Source organism: Pteropus vampyrus, unplaced genomic scaffold (assembly GCF_000151845.1).
Source record: "Pteropus vampyrus isolate Shadow unplaced genomic scaffold, Pvam_2.0 Scaffold552, whole genome shotgun sequence".
Taxonomy (NCBI): domain Eukaryota; kingdom Metazoa; phylum Chordata; class Mammalia; order Chiroptera; family Pteropodidae; genus Pteropus; species Pteropus vampyrus.
Genome location: NW_011889333.1, coordinates 151,290 through 168,921, shown reverse-complemented (window position 1 = coordinate 168,921; position 17,632 = coordinate 151,290). Strand labels below are relative to the sequence as shown.

Sequence of the window (17,632 nt, the reverse complement as noted above, 5' to 3'; positions counted from 1 at the left end):
AAAAAATGACATTTGAATATTTTTGTATATATCTCCCAGCACAGAGGTGCAAAAGTATCTCTGGGGCGTACATTTAGAATTTGTATTGTTTGCTTATGTGGTATATATATGTTTAACTTTGTTGGATAGTGTCAAGTTGTTTCTTATATAGATGTTGATGTGAACAAAACTGACTCCATCTTTGTACTCCCTCACACTTTCTTTCTGTTCAAGCTTTAATTCTGACTAACTTAATTGGTCTCAGCCAGCATACCAAAGCCTCATAGTAATGATTAGCTATGTCCTGTAAGCTTATACAATGTAATCCGTAGGATTCCTGTCAGTAAACGGCCAGAATGGCGTAGCAACCAAGATAAATATCAAACTAGGTACTGGCGTCAATTGTAAGCAATTATTCATCATAAGGCCATCAGGAGGTGTGGTTCCTGGCTCCTACTGTATTATTTTGTCCCTTTTTCTTGTCAATTATTACTAGTTCATCTATACTATAAAATATGTACTGTAACAACTGACTAGTAGTGGAGATTATCTGCACAGACTTTTGGGGTCACCTTCCTTTTCGACCCCTTCCCTGTAGGTAACTACCCTACAATAAATCCTGTTATAGTCTATACAGTTGCCTACCTCATATTTTGGTCTTAAGTTACCTTCTCCATTTGATGGTCATCGTTCCTTGCTCCACTGTCGGTCATTTCCCAAAGTGTTTTTGGAATGGAATTAGTCATGATTAAATCTTTGTCATTAGGAATCCTAATATGAAATAAAGCTGGAAAGGAAGGTGGCAATCAGACTGTGCAGTAAAGTGAGATGCCAAGGTGTTTGGATTTTATTCTAGAGGCAAAAGGAAGCCATCTGTGTGAGACCCTATAGGTTACTTACCTTCTCTAAATCTTAATTTTCTTTTTACTAAAATGAGAACAATAATACCTTCCTCACAAATTTATTGTGAAAATCCTGGCATTTAGATATTAGTATCAGAAGCTATTGTAAAGTGGGCATGATATAAATGGGTTTATATTTTAGAAAGCTAATATCAACTGGGTGTAGAATGAACGTTTTCAGGAAGACAGGAAGCTATTGTGAGCATTTAGATAATGGGAAATCCTCATTAATCTTTTAAGATCTAATTCAAGGTTTCTCAACTTGGCACAATTGAAATTTTGAGCTGGATAATCCTTTGTTTTGGGAGTGTTGTTCTGTGCATTGCAGAATGATCCCTGATCTCTACCCACTTGATATCAGTAGCAATCCCCCTCTTTCCAGTTGTAACAATCAAAAATGTCTCCAGAATTGCTAAATGGCCCTTGGGGGCAAAATCACAACCGTTTGAGAACCTCTAATCCAATTCCAAAGTTAACTTCGCCATGAAGGCTTTTTTGTTTCTTCTAAAAAGGCCAAATTGTTTTCTTCCCATCATTGCCATTTTATGTTATGGCATCTCCCACATAGTTTCGTAATTATTAGTTTATCTGCTTCTGTATAAGACTGTACATTCTCATGAACCACATTGATTATTTTTGTATTTCAAGCACTTAAAACATAGCTGGAAATAATGTAAGCTTTTAAAATGTGAATTATCAAATAAATGATAAAACGATTATTATTGAGCACATCCCTTGCCCTATATCTGTATCAAGTATAAAGCTACAATAACAAACAGAAAGATGTGGTCCCTGACCTTGTAGAATTTATAATGTATTGAAAGGGAAGTAATAGACGTGAAATTATGAACTAACGAAATAGCTACAGATATGAGACATTTCATGAAGAAATTCAAATGGTGCTTTGTTAAAAAAATAAATAATGAGGGCATTAACTAAATAAATAATGAGGGCAGATAAATTTTTCAGAGAAACTGGTGACATTTAATTTGAGACATGAAGGTTGAGATAAGAAGTACAGTATGGGAAGAATCAGGTAGAAGAAGAACTTTCCAGGCAAAGAAACCAAGAAGAATAAAAGCCCTAAGTAGGAAAGATATGTGATAACTCGGAATCAGAGGGAAAAGTAATGCAATCAGAGGCAAGTGAATGGTGAGAATAGCACATTAGGAAGATGAAGAGCTAGGCTAGGATGAAAACATCCAGGCCATTAGCCATAGTAAGCAATTTGTGTTTAATTATAAATGTAACACAAATCTGTTGGATGGTTGCTAAGAAAGAAAACATATGACCTAATTTCATTTAGATCTTTGGCCTTAAGCAACCCACTTTAGCTCTCTGAGACTTGGACCTCTTAGAGGTATTATGAAGATAAAATTAATTAACATATGTAAAGGATTTAAGCAGTGCCTGGCATAGTATATATATTCTATGTGGTGATTATTATTATTATTGTTGTTGTTGTTGTTTTTATTTTTTTAATGTTTTATTTTTTAATTTTTTAAATGTTTTATTTTTTATTGTTTATTGGGGTAACATTGGTTAATACAATTATATAATTTTCAGGTGTACATTATAGTTTGACATCTATTTATTTTATTGTGCGATTACCACACAAAGTCCAGTTTCCTTCATTTATTATGCTTTTTAAATATACAATCTGGTTCTATTTAAAAAAATAAATTGAAAAGGAAGTTATGGATTAGGAGTGAAAATAGAACAGTTACTTAAGATTTCAAAAGCTAGGTTAAGAGACCTTGTTGGCCTCACCCAGGATGATAGTAAAGGTTGTGAGAACGTCATATTGGTTCATGATGCTTAGAAGGTGGATCTTCAAAAACGGATGATGGATTTCATGTGACAGTTGAGAGAAGTGGAAAAATCAAGGACCATCTCTAGGTTTTTGGCATCATTGATTGGGAGAATGGTGATGTAATTTACTGTCAGAAAGAGTTATATATTGAATGAATCAAAGCAAGTAAGCAAGCAAGCATGCAAGCATTAGTAATGAAGATAAAAATACAGGCATAGATTTGGGATTTTAATAGTAGAATTGATAAGATGTTGTGACCAGTTAAACATGGCTGGATAAAAAGATGTCAAAAATGGCTTGTATGTTTCTTGCTGGGGATGGGGAAGCTCTAATTACTGGAAACAAAAGAGGAGAGATTTGGGTATGAGGATGAAATAGTGAGTTTGGGTTTGGATACGTGAGTAATAATGATTGCTAGAGATTTAGAAGTTTGGGTCAAGAGGGATACTAAGAAGGGAGATAACTATTTGGGGTTAACCTCATATAGCTAAAACTTAATAGCTCAGAAATTGAATCGTGACACATATATCAGATTTAAATGGTAGGCAGTGAAGGAAGGGAACACACGTAAATGAAATTGAGAAGAATATTTTATGTGATAGAAACATAGTTGAAGAGAAAAGTATAGTAATTATGTTAAATTTTGATGAGAAATAAAAAAGAATTTATTTTTAAATAACTAGTGTTTCATGATTTTCAGTAAGACTGTGAGAGAGAAGCTAAATCAGATGTAGTGAAGAGTAAATGAATGACTGAGAGGCAAGGGAGTAAAAACCTATTTAGTAGACGCCACCCTTTAGGGGAGGTTGGCAAGATGAGAGGCAGGAGAAACTTGGGGGAGTAAGTTGCAAGAGAAAGATAAAACATGTTTGTGGGTTAAAGGGTAAACATGCATTGTGGTGAGAATATTATAAGGAAATTTGATCAGGCAATGCATTGAAGATGTGGGAGTACGTGGAATATAAAGAGGAAGTAGAAGGTTAGCATTGGAGAAATGTAGTCATCTTTCTCCTGAGGCAAAATGGAAAAAGAAAAAGTCACCTGAAGTTGTAGATATATTTTGAAGTGAAAAGAAAGAACAGTAAGTAAAATTAGTGGCCTTTCCTATGACGTTAAGGAGGGGAATGTTAATTTTCATTCAGTAAATACTCATTTTGCATCTGATTTTTGTACTATGCTGGGGACATTCTCAGTGAATAAACCAGACATACAGAACTGAGGCACAAAGAAGTTAAGTAACTGATGTCAGGCCATAGAAATAGCAGGTAAAAGAATTGGAATTCAAAATTAGGTGTGTCTGAATCCAGAGCCTAATTTCTTAAATATAAGTGATGCCCCCACATGAAAATAGCTGTCTTTTATTGATTAGGTTTGGAATTTTACAAAGAGAAGAGGTAGAAGTCCACGATTATGTGGTCCTGAAGATGAGATAGCGACTGATATATCTGAGCACTGAATTTAGGTTGGAATAAAGAGAAAGCAAAGCTCAAAATGGGCATTTAGCCAGAGGTCATAGGAAGGAGAGAAGGGACCTCGCATGTGATAAGTGTAAGGAGCAAGTGGAAGTGAGAGTTAGAGACGGGGAAAGATAGGAATATGATCTGATCAGAAGCAGGACTTTAAGTTTTGCATCTTGAGAGTGGAGAATTTCCATATTATGATGAGGGCTAGGATGTGGCTATGCTGTATAGGTTGCTAAGGTAGAAAATTCCACGAAGAAAACTTACAAGAGTACTCAACCCATAAATTGGGGAATAAAACAGTGCAGGACAAATAATCCCACATATCTTAATTAACCCAGTGGGTATAACTATTTTATACAGTTTCAGGATAGATTAAATTATATGGATTATTTTTTACTCAAAAAGGCAAAATGTGTGTGCATAGGTTTTTAGAACATTTCCCTCCGGACATGGATAATCCATATGGCATATAAAGGGTAAATTCTCAATCATTCAGAAATCTTGACCATATTAAATAACTCATTCTCTATAATACTGGCTTACTGATATCACTTTATTTGAAATTATTTCCATTACCTTTATGCTTACTAAATGTGCTGTCCCTAATTGTTTAACTGATTCTTCCAATACACATAGGCATGTTGGCTACGTGTCTGTCAGATAGAGTGCCAGTAAGTTCAGGAGTCCTCAGATTCCCTAGAACAGTCTCGAATCTTTGGTGATATCTCAATTGAACTTCCCTTTTACCATGTTTGATAAATTCTTCCCTCCTTCAGGTAACATCCCACCTACATTCCACCTGAGAATTCCAGCTGCTTCCTTCCCACGCAGATATTTTTGATAGCTGCAAAAATATCTTCTGTCAGTTTTTCTGTCTTCTTCCTGATACAAGTAAAATTCAAGAAGAGCAATAACAGATATATGTGCGATACAGTTTTTAGAATGTTTCCGTAAGCACATTTTTGTCTTTACTCCAATATGAGAAAGCTAGAATTATTTTTAACTTACTGACTGTTGAGAGAAGTCAAATAACTTGTCCAAGGTTGTTTCTCCTAGGAGTACAGGTGATCAGTGTCAGAACCTGGGTCTCCTGAAGTCAAATCTCATCCCCAAGAGCTTCAACCTTTTAAAGAAATATGGAGTTGGAAGAAAAAGATTTTTGGTATTATCAGTTGTAACTTTGCATTTATTGATAATATCCCATCCTCGATATCCTTGCAGAGGTAAGCAGTATATTACCTCTTGAGGCAGGTTAGTCCATCTTGGATTATTTGCTTTCCTTTATAATGAGTGGAAATTAGTCTCCTCATAATTTCTACCCACGGGTCTCAGTTCACTTTCTGCAGCCACATAGACTAAAGAAATCAGGATCTATGTTCCTTAGACAGCCTTTTATTACTTTCAGATACTCTTCTCTGAGTACAATGTTGCTTTTTTTTTTCTATTATTTTACAAGACATGTTTTCCAGACCCTTTTTTGGAAATAACACTCCTCTAGATCTGTTTTATTTCATTAACCACATCTATAAGCGTGGAATCTACAACTGAGAACAGAACCGTAGGTGTGCTGTGTTTGATAGATGAGAGCGCAATGCAGCTATCATCTCCTTTGTTCCAATAATGTGCCACTGTGAATAGTCCACAATTCATATTGACTTTTTGGGGTAGACGCTAATGATTCACATTCAGCTTAGAGTCAATTAGAAATTTGGATCATTGAGTTTCTTGTGATAATCTTATAGCAATTGTACCTCTAAACCCATTGACGTTGTAATTTATACAAATAATGGTAGTTGATTTCTGATTACAAATTACCTGATTCAAACTCAATACTCTTTCTACTATACTTTTTCTACAGTACTACAGGGGTTTCCCTCAAAACTCATTTATATAATTCCAAGTATTTCCAAGCCAAAATGGCATGAAATATAAAATCCAAACCTAGCTTTTGTCTTATTCTAGGGTATTAAGTAAATTTCTTCCCTGTTCCACAGAGCGATTTGCAATCCTAGATGTAATTCTGAATGTACCACAAGATAGTTTCTAGGTGTTCTTCAATAAAAGATGAAATTCAGACAGGCATCTTAGTATACAGGCACTTGTGTAGTCTTTTTTAGAGTAGGCTTAATTCACTTTATGTATGTATGTGTGTCTGTGTGTCTGTTTGTATGTATAAAATCATTACATGGTAGCCATATAATCTTTTGTGTCTGGCTTCTTTTCACTCCACATAATGTCTTTTAGATTCATCCAAATTGCTACCTCACGTTTTAATGTCAGTAGGGTTTCAGTTTCTCAATCTATACAATAAAAGGAGTTGGGCTAGATGAACTCTAAAGGACTTTTCAGTTCTGACAATACATGAGACATTCTTTCCACTGATTGACAAAAATTAAAATGCAGGAATTCTGACTTGAATCTGTTGCCATGATACCATAACAATGCCGGGAATGACAGCTTCGACTGTGCAATCCAGTGAGAACATTGACGTTGCATCTAGACTGGAAACAATTTTGCGCACTTGTGTTATGTAAGGACAGAAACTGCATTCTATCTCAGGATGCCCTTGATGACTTCTGAGCCCTCTCATAGCCAGCATTCTTCCTGCGTAAATTACTAAATTGAGTCGCTCATATTACAATTTAAAAATCCATTGGTAAACAGGCTTAAAATAGGACTCTAATGAAAAGCATCCTCCTAATTTTGTTTAGGAATCCATATGTGTGGTATTTGGGTAGTCCATGGTGTTAGAGAAATCCATTTTCAGATCTCAGTGCTTCATTTCTACCTATGTGACATTGGGCAAGTCAATCTTAAACTCTCCAAGTGTGACCTGGAAATGGAAATAATGATAGCTACCTTACAGGGTCGTTATGAAGAACCAAATGAGATAATGCATGCAAAGTGCTCAGAGTGCCTAGAATATGGGTGATATATAGTGATCCATCAAGGATAGCTACTACTGCTGTTGCTTCTCCTCAGCAGTCTGTCATCCTGTGCTTCTGGGACTACAATTTCTCACTAAATTCCCTTTCTATGCCAGTCCTGTTTGTTCACTCTTGCTGGGACAAAGGTAGATATAAGAAGTAAGTAGTGAATAACCATTGAATTTTTAATCAGTCTCATGCAAAGGGAGACTTACAATAGAGAATGGAGTGGGACAGTTAAATGAGAACAAATAGTGATATGGGGGAATGGGAAACGAGTTCTAACAACTTCTTTAGTCATAAAATATTTCATTATCTGACGATGGCTCTAAATCTCTTTGGAATGAACAAAAAAGTTTAGTGATTTAGAATGTTTTTCATTCAAACCTTGTTCTGCCACTTACTCTCAAATTCTTCAAATTCTCCCCCCAAAAGAATTTCTTCATATGCAAAAGCAATATAACATACAAGTTAAGAAAAGGGCTGGGGTCAGAAAAATTGGGTTTGAGTTCCAACTTTGCCATTAGCAACATCTGTAAAATATCAAACAAGTTGATTAATTTCTCTGTTTCTTAGCTTTCTGATCTGTAAAATGGTTTGTTAGTTGTTTTGGAGATTGGCTAACATAAGAACATTTTTAATAGTCCCTGGCACAGAATAATCAGTTTACATGTTAGCTCTTATTCTCAAACAGGCATAATGATATCTACCTTTTTAGGTTACTGAGGGTATTTAAATGAGAATAAGGTAGGTTAAATGACATAGGCTTTACTCAGATTCAAGTCTTACTGCTATGTAATCATTGTAATTTAGAAAAAGAGGGCTGAGAATATGATGAGAAGACTTGAGGAAAAATAGAAATCATCAGCATCAAATTAATAAAATTACTACTTTTTAAATGGAAGTATAAGAATAAATGAGTAGAAGAAATGATATTTATGATTTACGAGAGCTATGGAAAGGAATGCTCTTATTTTTGCTCTGAAATAGAGAAAACCAAGTGGAAATTCTCAAATCTGACAATAAATAATAATGATAATGATAGTGGTATAACAATAAAAATAATTGTGAAATATATTTGCATTGAGTAAAATCTGAAAAAGAACCCAGAATTCTTTCTCAGGTGAGGTCCTTGCTTTATGGAGCATATAATCTACTAGGAAAGACAAATAGTAAGTAAGTAAACGGATGAATAACAAGAGGATTCTACAGAGTGATTATTCTACAAATAAAATAAAATAAACCATGTCATGAAAATGACTGGAATTGGGGATGCAATACATGGAGAATCCGATTTAGATGTGGTTGTAAAGGAGGATCTGTCTGAGAAAAATATTTACGTGGAGCCCTGTGTGGGGGTCAGCCACTCAAAAATCTCAAGCAGGAAGAAAAGTTAAGCTGGTCTGAGGTTCTAAGGAAGGAATGGCTTGGCATGTGTTAAACAGGAAGAGGGCTGATTATATTTAAAATATAAGAAGTGAGGAGAAGAAACAATAGTAAAAGTCGACACTGGAGATTCATTAGCATCTTGTGAGGTACAGCTGGAAGTTTGGATCGAATCTCACATGTGAGGTTTGATGAAAGACAATTAGTAGCTCTAAGAAAGTGATTTAATTGATCCGACACATATTTTTAAAAGATATTTCAGACTACTGCGTAAAAAATGGTTTGGCAGGGGCAGCAGAATAGAAGCCAGGAAACTGAAGAGGAGGCTAGAGCATCATTCCATATGAGAGGTGGTAGTGGCTTGGTTCAGTTGGTAACAGTGGAGAAATTCAGGGTGTGTTGTAGAGGAAGAATTGATAGGACTTAGTGAAAGGTTAGGTAGAAAAGACTCAGATGAAAATTATAGGTATTTGGCTTGAGAAATTGAATTGAAGCTCAAGACATTTACTACTGTAGATTATAATAACTGAGAGTTAGAATTCAAGAGTTCATAGGTTCAATAGCTGTCATGAATATTCTATGGTTTATTTTACCATTTTTTCTTTTGTTTTGGTTTTAGTTTTTTTTTTTTTTTTTTTTGGGTTTTTTTATTCTTCAACTTTCCCTTTTCGGTTTGTTGCTTTTGTTTTTTCTTTTTCTTGGCTTAAAAAGTTTAATTTCCGGTTTAAGGTTTTGCCCTTTTAAATTCTTCTTGGCTTTTTTTTTTTTTTTTTCGGAAGTTTTTTCCCGTTTCCCCTTCTCCCCCCGGCTTGGAACTTTTGTTGTTTTCCCCCCCGTTTTCCTGCTCTGTCAGTGTTCTTCTTTTTAAGCCTTGTGAATCCATATTGAATTCTATTTCAGGAGATTCTGAGGACCCTCTCTGTCTTTGGCCAGCTAAAGCTAAATGTTTGGGGAGGGATTTGGGAGAGGATTATCAGAGAGAACAAAGAATGAAATAATTATGAATATGAGAAACAATTCTAAGTACTTTGCATATGTGTTAACTTACTTAATTTTAATTATTTAATTATGAGATAGCTACTATTATTACCCAGAATTTATATATGAATTAACTGAGGCAAGGAGCGAGGTAAAGTAACTTGGGTTTACGTAGTTTGTTAGTGGCAGATACAAAGCTAGGAAATTTTCAGAATCCATACTTATAATAATTAAATTCTCTTGACAATCTACAAGACACAAAAGATAACAGCATGAGATTGAATATTTGGTTCAGATCAGGTATGCTAGTTGTTAGGGAAAAATAGATGTGTGTTGAATAAGTCAATATTGATTTAGTTAGGACTTGGTTGAAATATTAAAAGAGAGAAACTTTCTCTACTCTTCGCATCTCTGCCCAGTGGCCAGAAAACCATCATCCTCATTATCACTATCACTACCAACTATTGGGCTACTATGTGCCAGGCCCTGAGTTATAAACTCTATAGGTATTATAAGCAATTTTTGTATTATTATCACCTTTTCACAAATGAAAGTAGGTTAAGTGAAATCCATAAGATCCTCTAGGTATGATGTGTCAGAGCCTGAATTCAAGCTCCATTTGTTTGTGTTTGGCTTTAAAATCCTTACTCTTTCTCTAGTGACAAATGGAGGAAGAAAAAGACATGTCAACGTAGGTAAGCCATAACCAAGTTATGTGGACTTTGAAAAGCAGAGATGAGGAGGACGATCTCGATTCTGAGTCTGGAAGGAATCATTGGAAGAGTTCTGTAGATAGAAGTCACAAGGTAAGATTAAGTTGTTTTTGTTTTTTTTTCCTAAATTAAGATTTTGTTTTTCTAGAGCAATTTAAGTTCCCAGCAAAATTGAGGGGAATGCATAGAGATTTCTCATATATCCCCTGCAAAACATCCACATGCACAGCTTTCCCATTATTAATATCCTCTAGAGTGGTACATTTGTTACAATCAATGAAGATACATTGACTCATCACAATCACCCAACGTCCATAGTTTACATTATGGTTCACTCTTTGTGTTGTACCTTCTATGAGTTTGGACAGATGTGTAATGACATATATTCATCATTATGGTATCATACAAAGCATAAATCTAAAAAGTCATCACAGTACCCAAAGTAATCTATGTTTTCTCTTATGTTATCTTCTAGGGGTTTTATAATTTTCCATTTTCCATTTAGGTCTGTGATCCATTTTGAGTTAATCTTTGTCACTGTGAAGGGTATAAAGTCAGTGTCTAGATTTTTTTTTTTTTTTACTTGTGGATGTTGAGTTGGTCCAGCACAATTTATTTAAAACACTATCTTTCGCCTTTACTCCTCCGTCAAAGATCATTTGCCTACATTTATGTGAGTCTATTTTTGGCTATTCTGTTGCATTGATATATTTGTCTCTTCTTTCACCAGTACCCCATTATCCTGATTACTGTAGCTTCCTAGTAAGTCTTGAAGACAGATAGCATCACTCCTCCAACTTCGTTTTACTTCTTCAACATTGTACTGGATATTCTGTGTCACTTGCCTCTTCACATAAGCTTTAGAATCAGTTTGTTGATATCCACAAAATAATACACTGAGATTTTGATTGGGATTGCCTTGGATCTATAGATCATTCATAGTTGTAAACTCATTCAAAGTATTTAAATTTTAAAATCCTGAGAGAACCAAAATAAAAATGTCTATTTCTCAGCAAGTAGTCACCGTCTTCAGATGCACTGTCAGTTATTGTGGTAATGGAGTGTGTAAGGCATTGACTCTGCTCTGTTAGATATACAGCTATGAAAACAAACCAAAAAAAGTGACTCATAATTTAATTATTAAAATAATGGCGATCAAGTCAATATGTTTATGCTAGAGGAGGTCAGAGGAGGAAGCTAAGTGGACAGGGAAGTTTCCTTGTAGCAGCTGGAACTCTCCTCCATTTCAATTTAAGATAGTGGGCAGGTTCCCTGATGCTCTGCTCCCATAATAACGCTGCATCAGAAAACTGGGGGAGAAAAATTAAGAATCAGCTAACCCTACCCCGTTTGTTCACAGATGTGAAATCAGGCTCAGAGAGGGCAGTTTTTCTAGAATCTAGCTTTTTTGATGATGTAATAAATAAGTACTCAGTTTATTTATTAATGCTTTTATTTATATTTTTGATTAAAAATTATCGTGACAATGATTAATAAAATCAAATAAGTTTCAAGTATCTAATTCAACAGTTTTCCATAGATATAGGCCGCATTGTGTGTTCACCACCCAAAGTCAGTACTCAATATGAAATGTATCTAGCTTTCAGGTAATTTTATCTCAGCATTTCTTCCCTTTTCTAGTGGCTGCTGTTTTCTTGGGAGACGACTGAAAGAGTGAGCTCTTTCATGTTATGTCACTTTATATTCAGGCATTTTGGTTTAAGAGTTAAATTGTCTGCCTCAAATACTTTTTAGAACAAGGTAAAGTGGAAATAAATTAGGAATTGAAGGTAAATAACATGAATAGTCCTAGATAAAATGATATTCTTTAAATCTAGGGAAATCCTATATGATGAATCACACTTTACACTTTTCACATTATAATTCAACCTTGGAGAGTTTGGTGCATATTAAGGACAGTATGATTTAATTCTTTAAAAGAGAGTGGGTAGGATCTGGGATGGAAGAGGAAGAGGCAATCATTTATTAATTACCTTTTATTTGCCAATTATTGGTCTAGGCTTTATTTAACTTTAATTCTCACAATATTCTATCAGGTCAATATCATTGCTTCTCCTTTCCTATTAGTGGTAAATGGCTAAGGCAGGTTCTAAAGCATGTGTCCTTTCCTCTAAAGCGGTTTGCTTTATGCAATTTCCAAATTGGGTGGAATCTTAGTTTTCCTTACCTGCAAAATAGAAATGATACTACCTTTTTCATTTATCTCCCACATTGGAACAAATAAAACAGCCTCATTATCCAATGGGCTAAAGATATCAAAGTATTTTGAAAAATACTACACTATTATTTGCTGTTAGAAGTGTGGGGTCACAGTCTGTTATAAGTTTAAATTTGGAAGGCAGCATAATAGCATGGCCTCTACAGTCACATATTTTCAGGTTTGGGGCCAGTCTTTGTACTCTCTAGTTTTGTAATTTGGGGTAAGATTCTGAACCTCAGTTTCTGATTTTAAAATAGAGTTAATAACACCTTGTAGGTTTATAGGTAACATTAAGTCAGATCACAGGCAAAAGACATATTCGTTCTCTAAGTTCCACGAAGAGGTTTTCCCCAAGCTACCTCTAGTAATTGGGATGTATTGTGAGAATAGCATGTTGCAATAATAAAGAAAAATCCTAGAGGGGGAAAAGTGGTATAGACATACAATGAAATATTATTCAGCCGTAGAAAAGAAGGAAATTCTGTCATATGCCACAACATAGACGAACCTTGAAGACATTATGTTAAATGAAACAAGACAGCCAGAGAAGGACAAATACTGCATGATTTCACTTATATAAGATATCTAAAGTAGTCAAAGTCAAAGAAAGAGAAAGTAGAATGCGAGGGTGCCAGGGCCAGGGGTGGGGGATGAGGAATTATTTTTTAGTGAATGTAAAGTTTCAGTCATGCAAGATGAAAATGTCATGAGATCTGCCATACGTTGTGCTTATAGTTTAAAATATTGTACTGTACACTTAACATCGTTTTTAAAAAGTAAATCTCATGTTACGTAGTTTTTATCACAATTTTTTAAAATAAGAAAAAGAAGGATCCTAGGGGAATTCTAGAAAGGCTTTGGTTTGAGATCAAAAGCAGCTCAAATAAATAATCCAATAGCAAGACTGAGAATGTGCTTAAGGGGCCTCCAAAGCTGAGGAACCAGAATTTTATTGTTTAAGGTTTTGATATTTCATTACAATCAGTGCATAGTCATACAGGGAAGACTCAAGTGTGTTGGACTGCTGTACACATTTTAGTTAATAGTAATTTTAGAATTTTGAATTCCATATTTCATGGAGAGATGTATCAGTACAATCACAATACTTAGAAACCCTGTCTTCCTCTTCAGGAAAAATGGATCTTCCTGCCACCCCTTTCACTAGTTCTGACTCCATTACTTTCCTGGCCTCAGCTACTTTTTGTGTCTTATTTCTTTTTCTATTTGTGAGTACGTCGATTCTCCATATTACACTACTCAAATCCCAGCAGGGGTGATTGTTTACCTGAAATAATATCCATTGCCCCTATTATACGGACTTCTTTGTGCAAAGTACCCTCAGTCTATGAATTGACTGCCTTAGGACTATATGTCCACTTTTGTCCAATTAGTAGTGATGCCTCCTGTCTTCAAAAGAATGACCTAGAACTTCTTTTTCCTCAAAGAAACTGGGTGGGACAATTTCTCACAGACATGTCAGGCATCATGGAAGACAAAATTATTATTATTGTTATTAATTAAAAATAGAAGTCATTTGGTCTGTTCTGAATATGGCGTACATGAGTAATCTGTTCTGAGAGGGTGGTGTAGCTTGCCCAGGTGACTTATAATTAGTACTAAGCTTATGGCCTATGTCACTGGATTTCTACTTCCAATGTTTCTCCTATACAAGTATTATCAGCATAGTAATCAACATCGTTAAGGAAAACTACCATGTGGCAACACTTTTTCTTAGCACTACCAATCTGTTATTGCATTTGTCATAGCTGATATAACCACTGAATGTTTGGATAGATAGATAGAGATAGATACCGATGTATAGATAGACAGATATATTTAAAAACGCAAACTTACAGTATTCTTTTGAAACAACTTTGATAATTTTTTATTTTAATTTTTTCAGAATGTTATTTATAAAGTTTGGCACATGTCCAGTAAAATTACTATTCAATTCCATTTTAAAATTCATTTATGTTAACTTTGGCCAGGGTTTTAATATTTCCTTATTGATTATATGTAAATGGTGACTGTTTCCATTGATTATATTCTCTAGCTTATGAAGGTATATCAGATTACTCTTCAGTTTGGCATGCCAATATTTGTCCATACTTAGCAAATATTTAAAGCAGAATAGTTAACCAAGATACTTATTTTAATAGAATATTAACCAAGTATACAAATTTCCTATAAAGAAAAATTTGGTATTAAAAAATACCAGGCATAAAAAGCCATAAGAAAAAATAGAATGAGACCTCCAAATCCAGGTATTGTGCCCTTTACATTTTGGTCCCAATATCCTTTTCTAATTGTATCTATCATTTTCGTTCACCTTTTGTTACAGTCAAACTCTGCAATATCACTTTTCCTGAGCCTTATTCACACATCTGTGTGTTCAGATCATTCATCTCTCAAGACCTTTGTCTAATTTAATGCCTCCTATAAATTATTTTCTTAATATTTCAGCTGATAATAACATTTCTCAGTCTAAACTCCTGAGACACCTTATCTTTTGGTGGCAGCTATCACTTTTTATTTCAAAGCAGAGCTATACTGGGCATCTGCCTTATCTGTCCTATTAAAGTATAGATTCTCGAGGGCAAGGCTTGTATCTGATTCATCATCAGTAACTTTCAAGACTTTGAAATTGATGCTCAGTAATGACTCAGTGAATCAATGAATGAATAGTTTTAATATTTGTGCTGCAAATAGTTTTGATAAAAATGATGGAAAGTAAGTAATGGACTTTAAAAATGAAGAAAGGGGGCAGCAACTCTGAATATTGGGTTCAATGGGTAAGATACGATTCTTCGTGGCATAAAGAATATTTATTTGATAACGAGATTCGACATACCTCAGAACAATTGCAATGTAGCAGCAAGAAAAGTCTAAACCTGACATCATTGTGATTTTCAAACCCCTTATGCCTTTTCCCTTTTTCATTTTGATCAATAAATATGTATATACTTCTTTGCATGTACCCCCCGTGCTACATGCTGGTTATACATGGGTGTTTTAAAAAGCTTTGGTCTCTGCACTTATAAGGAAGGGGGTGGGGCTGGGTGAGGCAGACTGGTCCTTCCATCTCTACTTGAACACAAAACACTTGTTTATTATGTATATTATTATTATTATATTCGTTCTTATTTGAACAAATTTTATTGTTTAAGCATTGAATTAGATATAGCGAAGACAGAAACACTGCAAACCCCATGAAAGAATGGAAGACACCTAGGGAAGGTCTCAGAGAGAAAGAAGAGAACTTAGGAAAGCGGGCTTTGGAATGCAAACTGGAGGTAGACGAGGCTTATAATGGTGAGGAGAGTCAGAAATACAGATAAACCTTTAGAATGTGACCGACTGTGAATTCCTAAATAACTTGGTGAAGTTTCAGCAAAGGTGAGAAACCACTTAAAGATCCTTGGAAAGAAAGAGTCCGGAAGTTAAATCCCAGAGGATGTCAGCTTTGGAGATGCTAATGACACGACAATGATTGGAAAACATGGAGGAAGTTGATAGAAAAAAGGCCATAGTAAAATGTCCAGTATTCTACATCTTCTCTTGAAAGTGATCTTATCTCTGCCTTCGAGAATCTATACTCTAAAGGATTATTGATAGATTTAAAATTTGTTCCTGCATTATGCCCTCAGGAGATGACTTAACCTTTAAAATCAAGAATGAGAAAACTATGGGCAGTGAACACACAATGCAATATATATATACCTTACTGTTGAATTGTACACCTGTAACTTACTAGATTTCATTAACCAATGTCACCATAATAAAAATGAATTTAAAAAAAAATTCTCCAACCAAAAAGAAAAAATAAATAAAATAAAATCAAAAATGAGAAACTGGTCAATCTACTAATTCATTAAAAAATAAGTATCACTTGGCTTTTCTATCAATACCCTATTCCCTTTATCAGTCATAGCAGACTCCCTTATTCCAGAATCAGCTGTCTAATCACTGAGCTAATTAATGAAGCCTGAAACTAATCCCGTTTAATAAGCATAGAGCAGGGGTTCCGAGCATCTCTATGGGAATTTTGGCCTGGATAATTCTTTCCTGGGGAGGGCGGATGATGTCCTGTGTATTGCAGGATGTTACATAGCATCCCCTGCCACTATCAACTAGATGTCATAGAACATCCCTAACTGTGACAACCAAAAATGTCTCCAGACATTGCTAAATGTCCCCTGGTGGGTGTGTGTGCAAAATTGCCTCCAGCGAGATAGAGTAAAGCTAATAAAAATGTAAACCGGAGGTCAAACCCATTGCATAAAATGATGTATATGAGTCTGAGTTTAATCCCTGGAATACAAGGGGATGAAAAAAGAGTCAGTCCCCAAACCAAGCATGAGTGGGTGATTGAAAAGCTGAGGTTTGGAAAAAGCACATGGGGCTGGGAGTCAGGATGTGGAATGAGTTCCGGCTCTGCTACTCTCCAGCTATTTGTCTGGGAATCTATGGTTTCCCCTCATCAGGCCTAACTGATAAAATGAAGATATTTGAATATACTAGAATATACCAAGGTTCATTTCAGTTCAAAGACTATGATAAGTTTGTGACTATTCACAAATGTACACCTGGTTCTTTGGGTATTGAATTCTCTCAGAGACTACATTCAAGAAGGTTGAGTGTATTTTCTTGCACGGACTAACAGGCTCCTCCCACCCCTTTTTTTCTTTTGCGAAGAAGGCTGATCCCTATATCTACTCTCGCCGCTTAATTCCGTGAGAACTAGAAGGAAAATTCTGCTCTGGCAATAGCATCTGTTTTGCCCTAAGACGTTATTCATTTTTTCTCCCTCTGAAAAGGAGGCCTGGGGCTAAGCAGTTTTGCTTATGCAAACACCTTTTTGCTTAGCTCAGAAATGTAAGCAAAGTGGGCAAGAAATCAAGGGTAAACTTCCACAGGAATCGTAGAGTTCGGTGCTCTCCACTGGCCTCTCTTCCCAGAAACAAATATCAGAGGACATGCTGCATTTCCGCCGTAAGTAAGCTGCCATTTTCCATTGCGTCACAACTCTAAGATGAGATTACATTAACTACCAAGAGTTGTTTTCGGAGCACACCAGTTAATTAGGCAACAAGACAACAGGGTGGAGCGATACTTTATTATGCTGGATGTCTCCACACCCACAGTGGATTTGGCCTGGTGCCAGGACAGCCACCCTCAGAGCAGTGGCAACTTACAATGCAACCACACCTAGGTGACAACAAATTGTATTTCTTAAGGACTAACTTTAAC

General features: G+C 35.4%; 1 protein-coding gene across 1 annotated transcript in view; it reads left to right on the top strand.

The window, feature by feature from the left end:
* The window catches only part of SPINK5 (serine peptidase inhibitor, Kazal type 5), a 128,162-nt gene that overhangs the window by 27,038 nt on the left and 83,492 nt on the right, over positions 1 to 17,632 (top strand). The window contains exon 4 of the mRNA XM_023525347.1: positions 10,108 to 10,254. The gene's annotated coding sequence lies outside the window, so the exon portion shown is untranslated. The remainder of the gene's footprint in view (positions 1 to 10,107; positions 10,255 to 17,632) is intronic.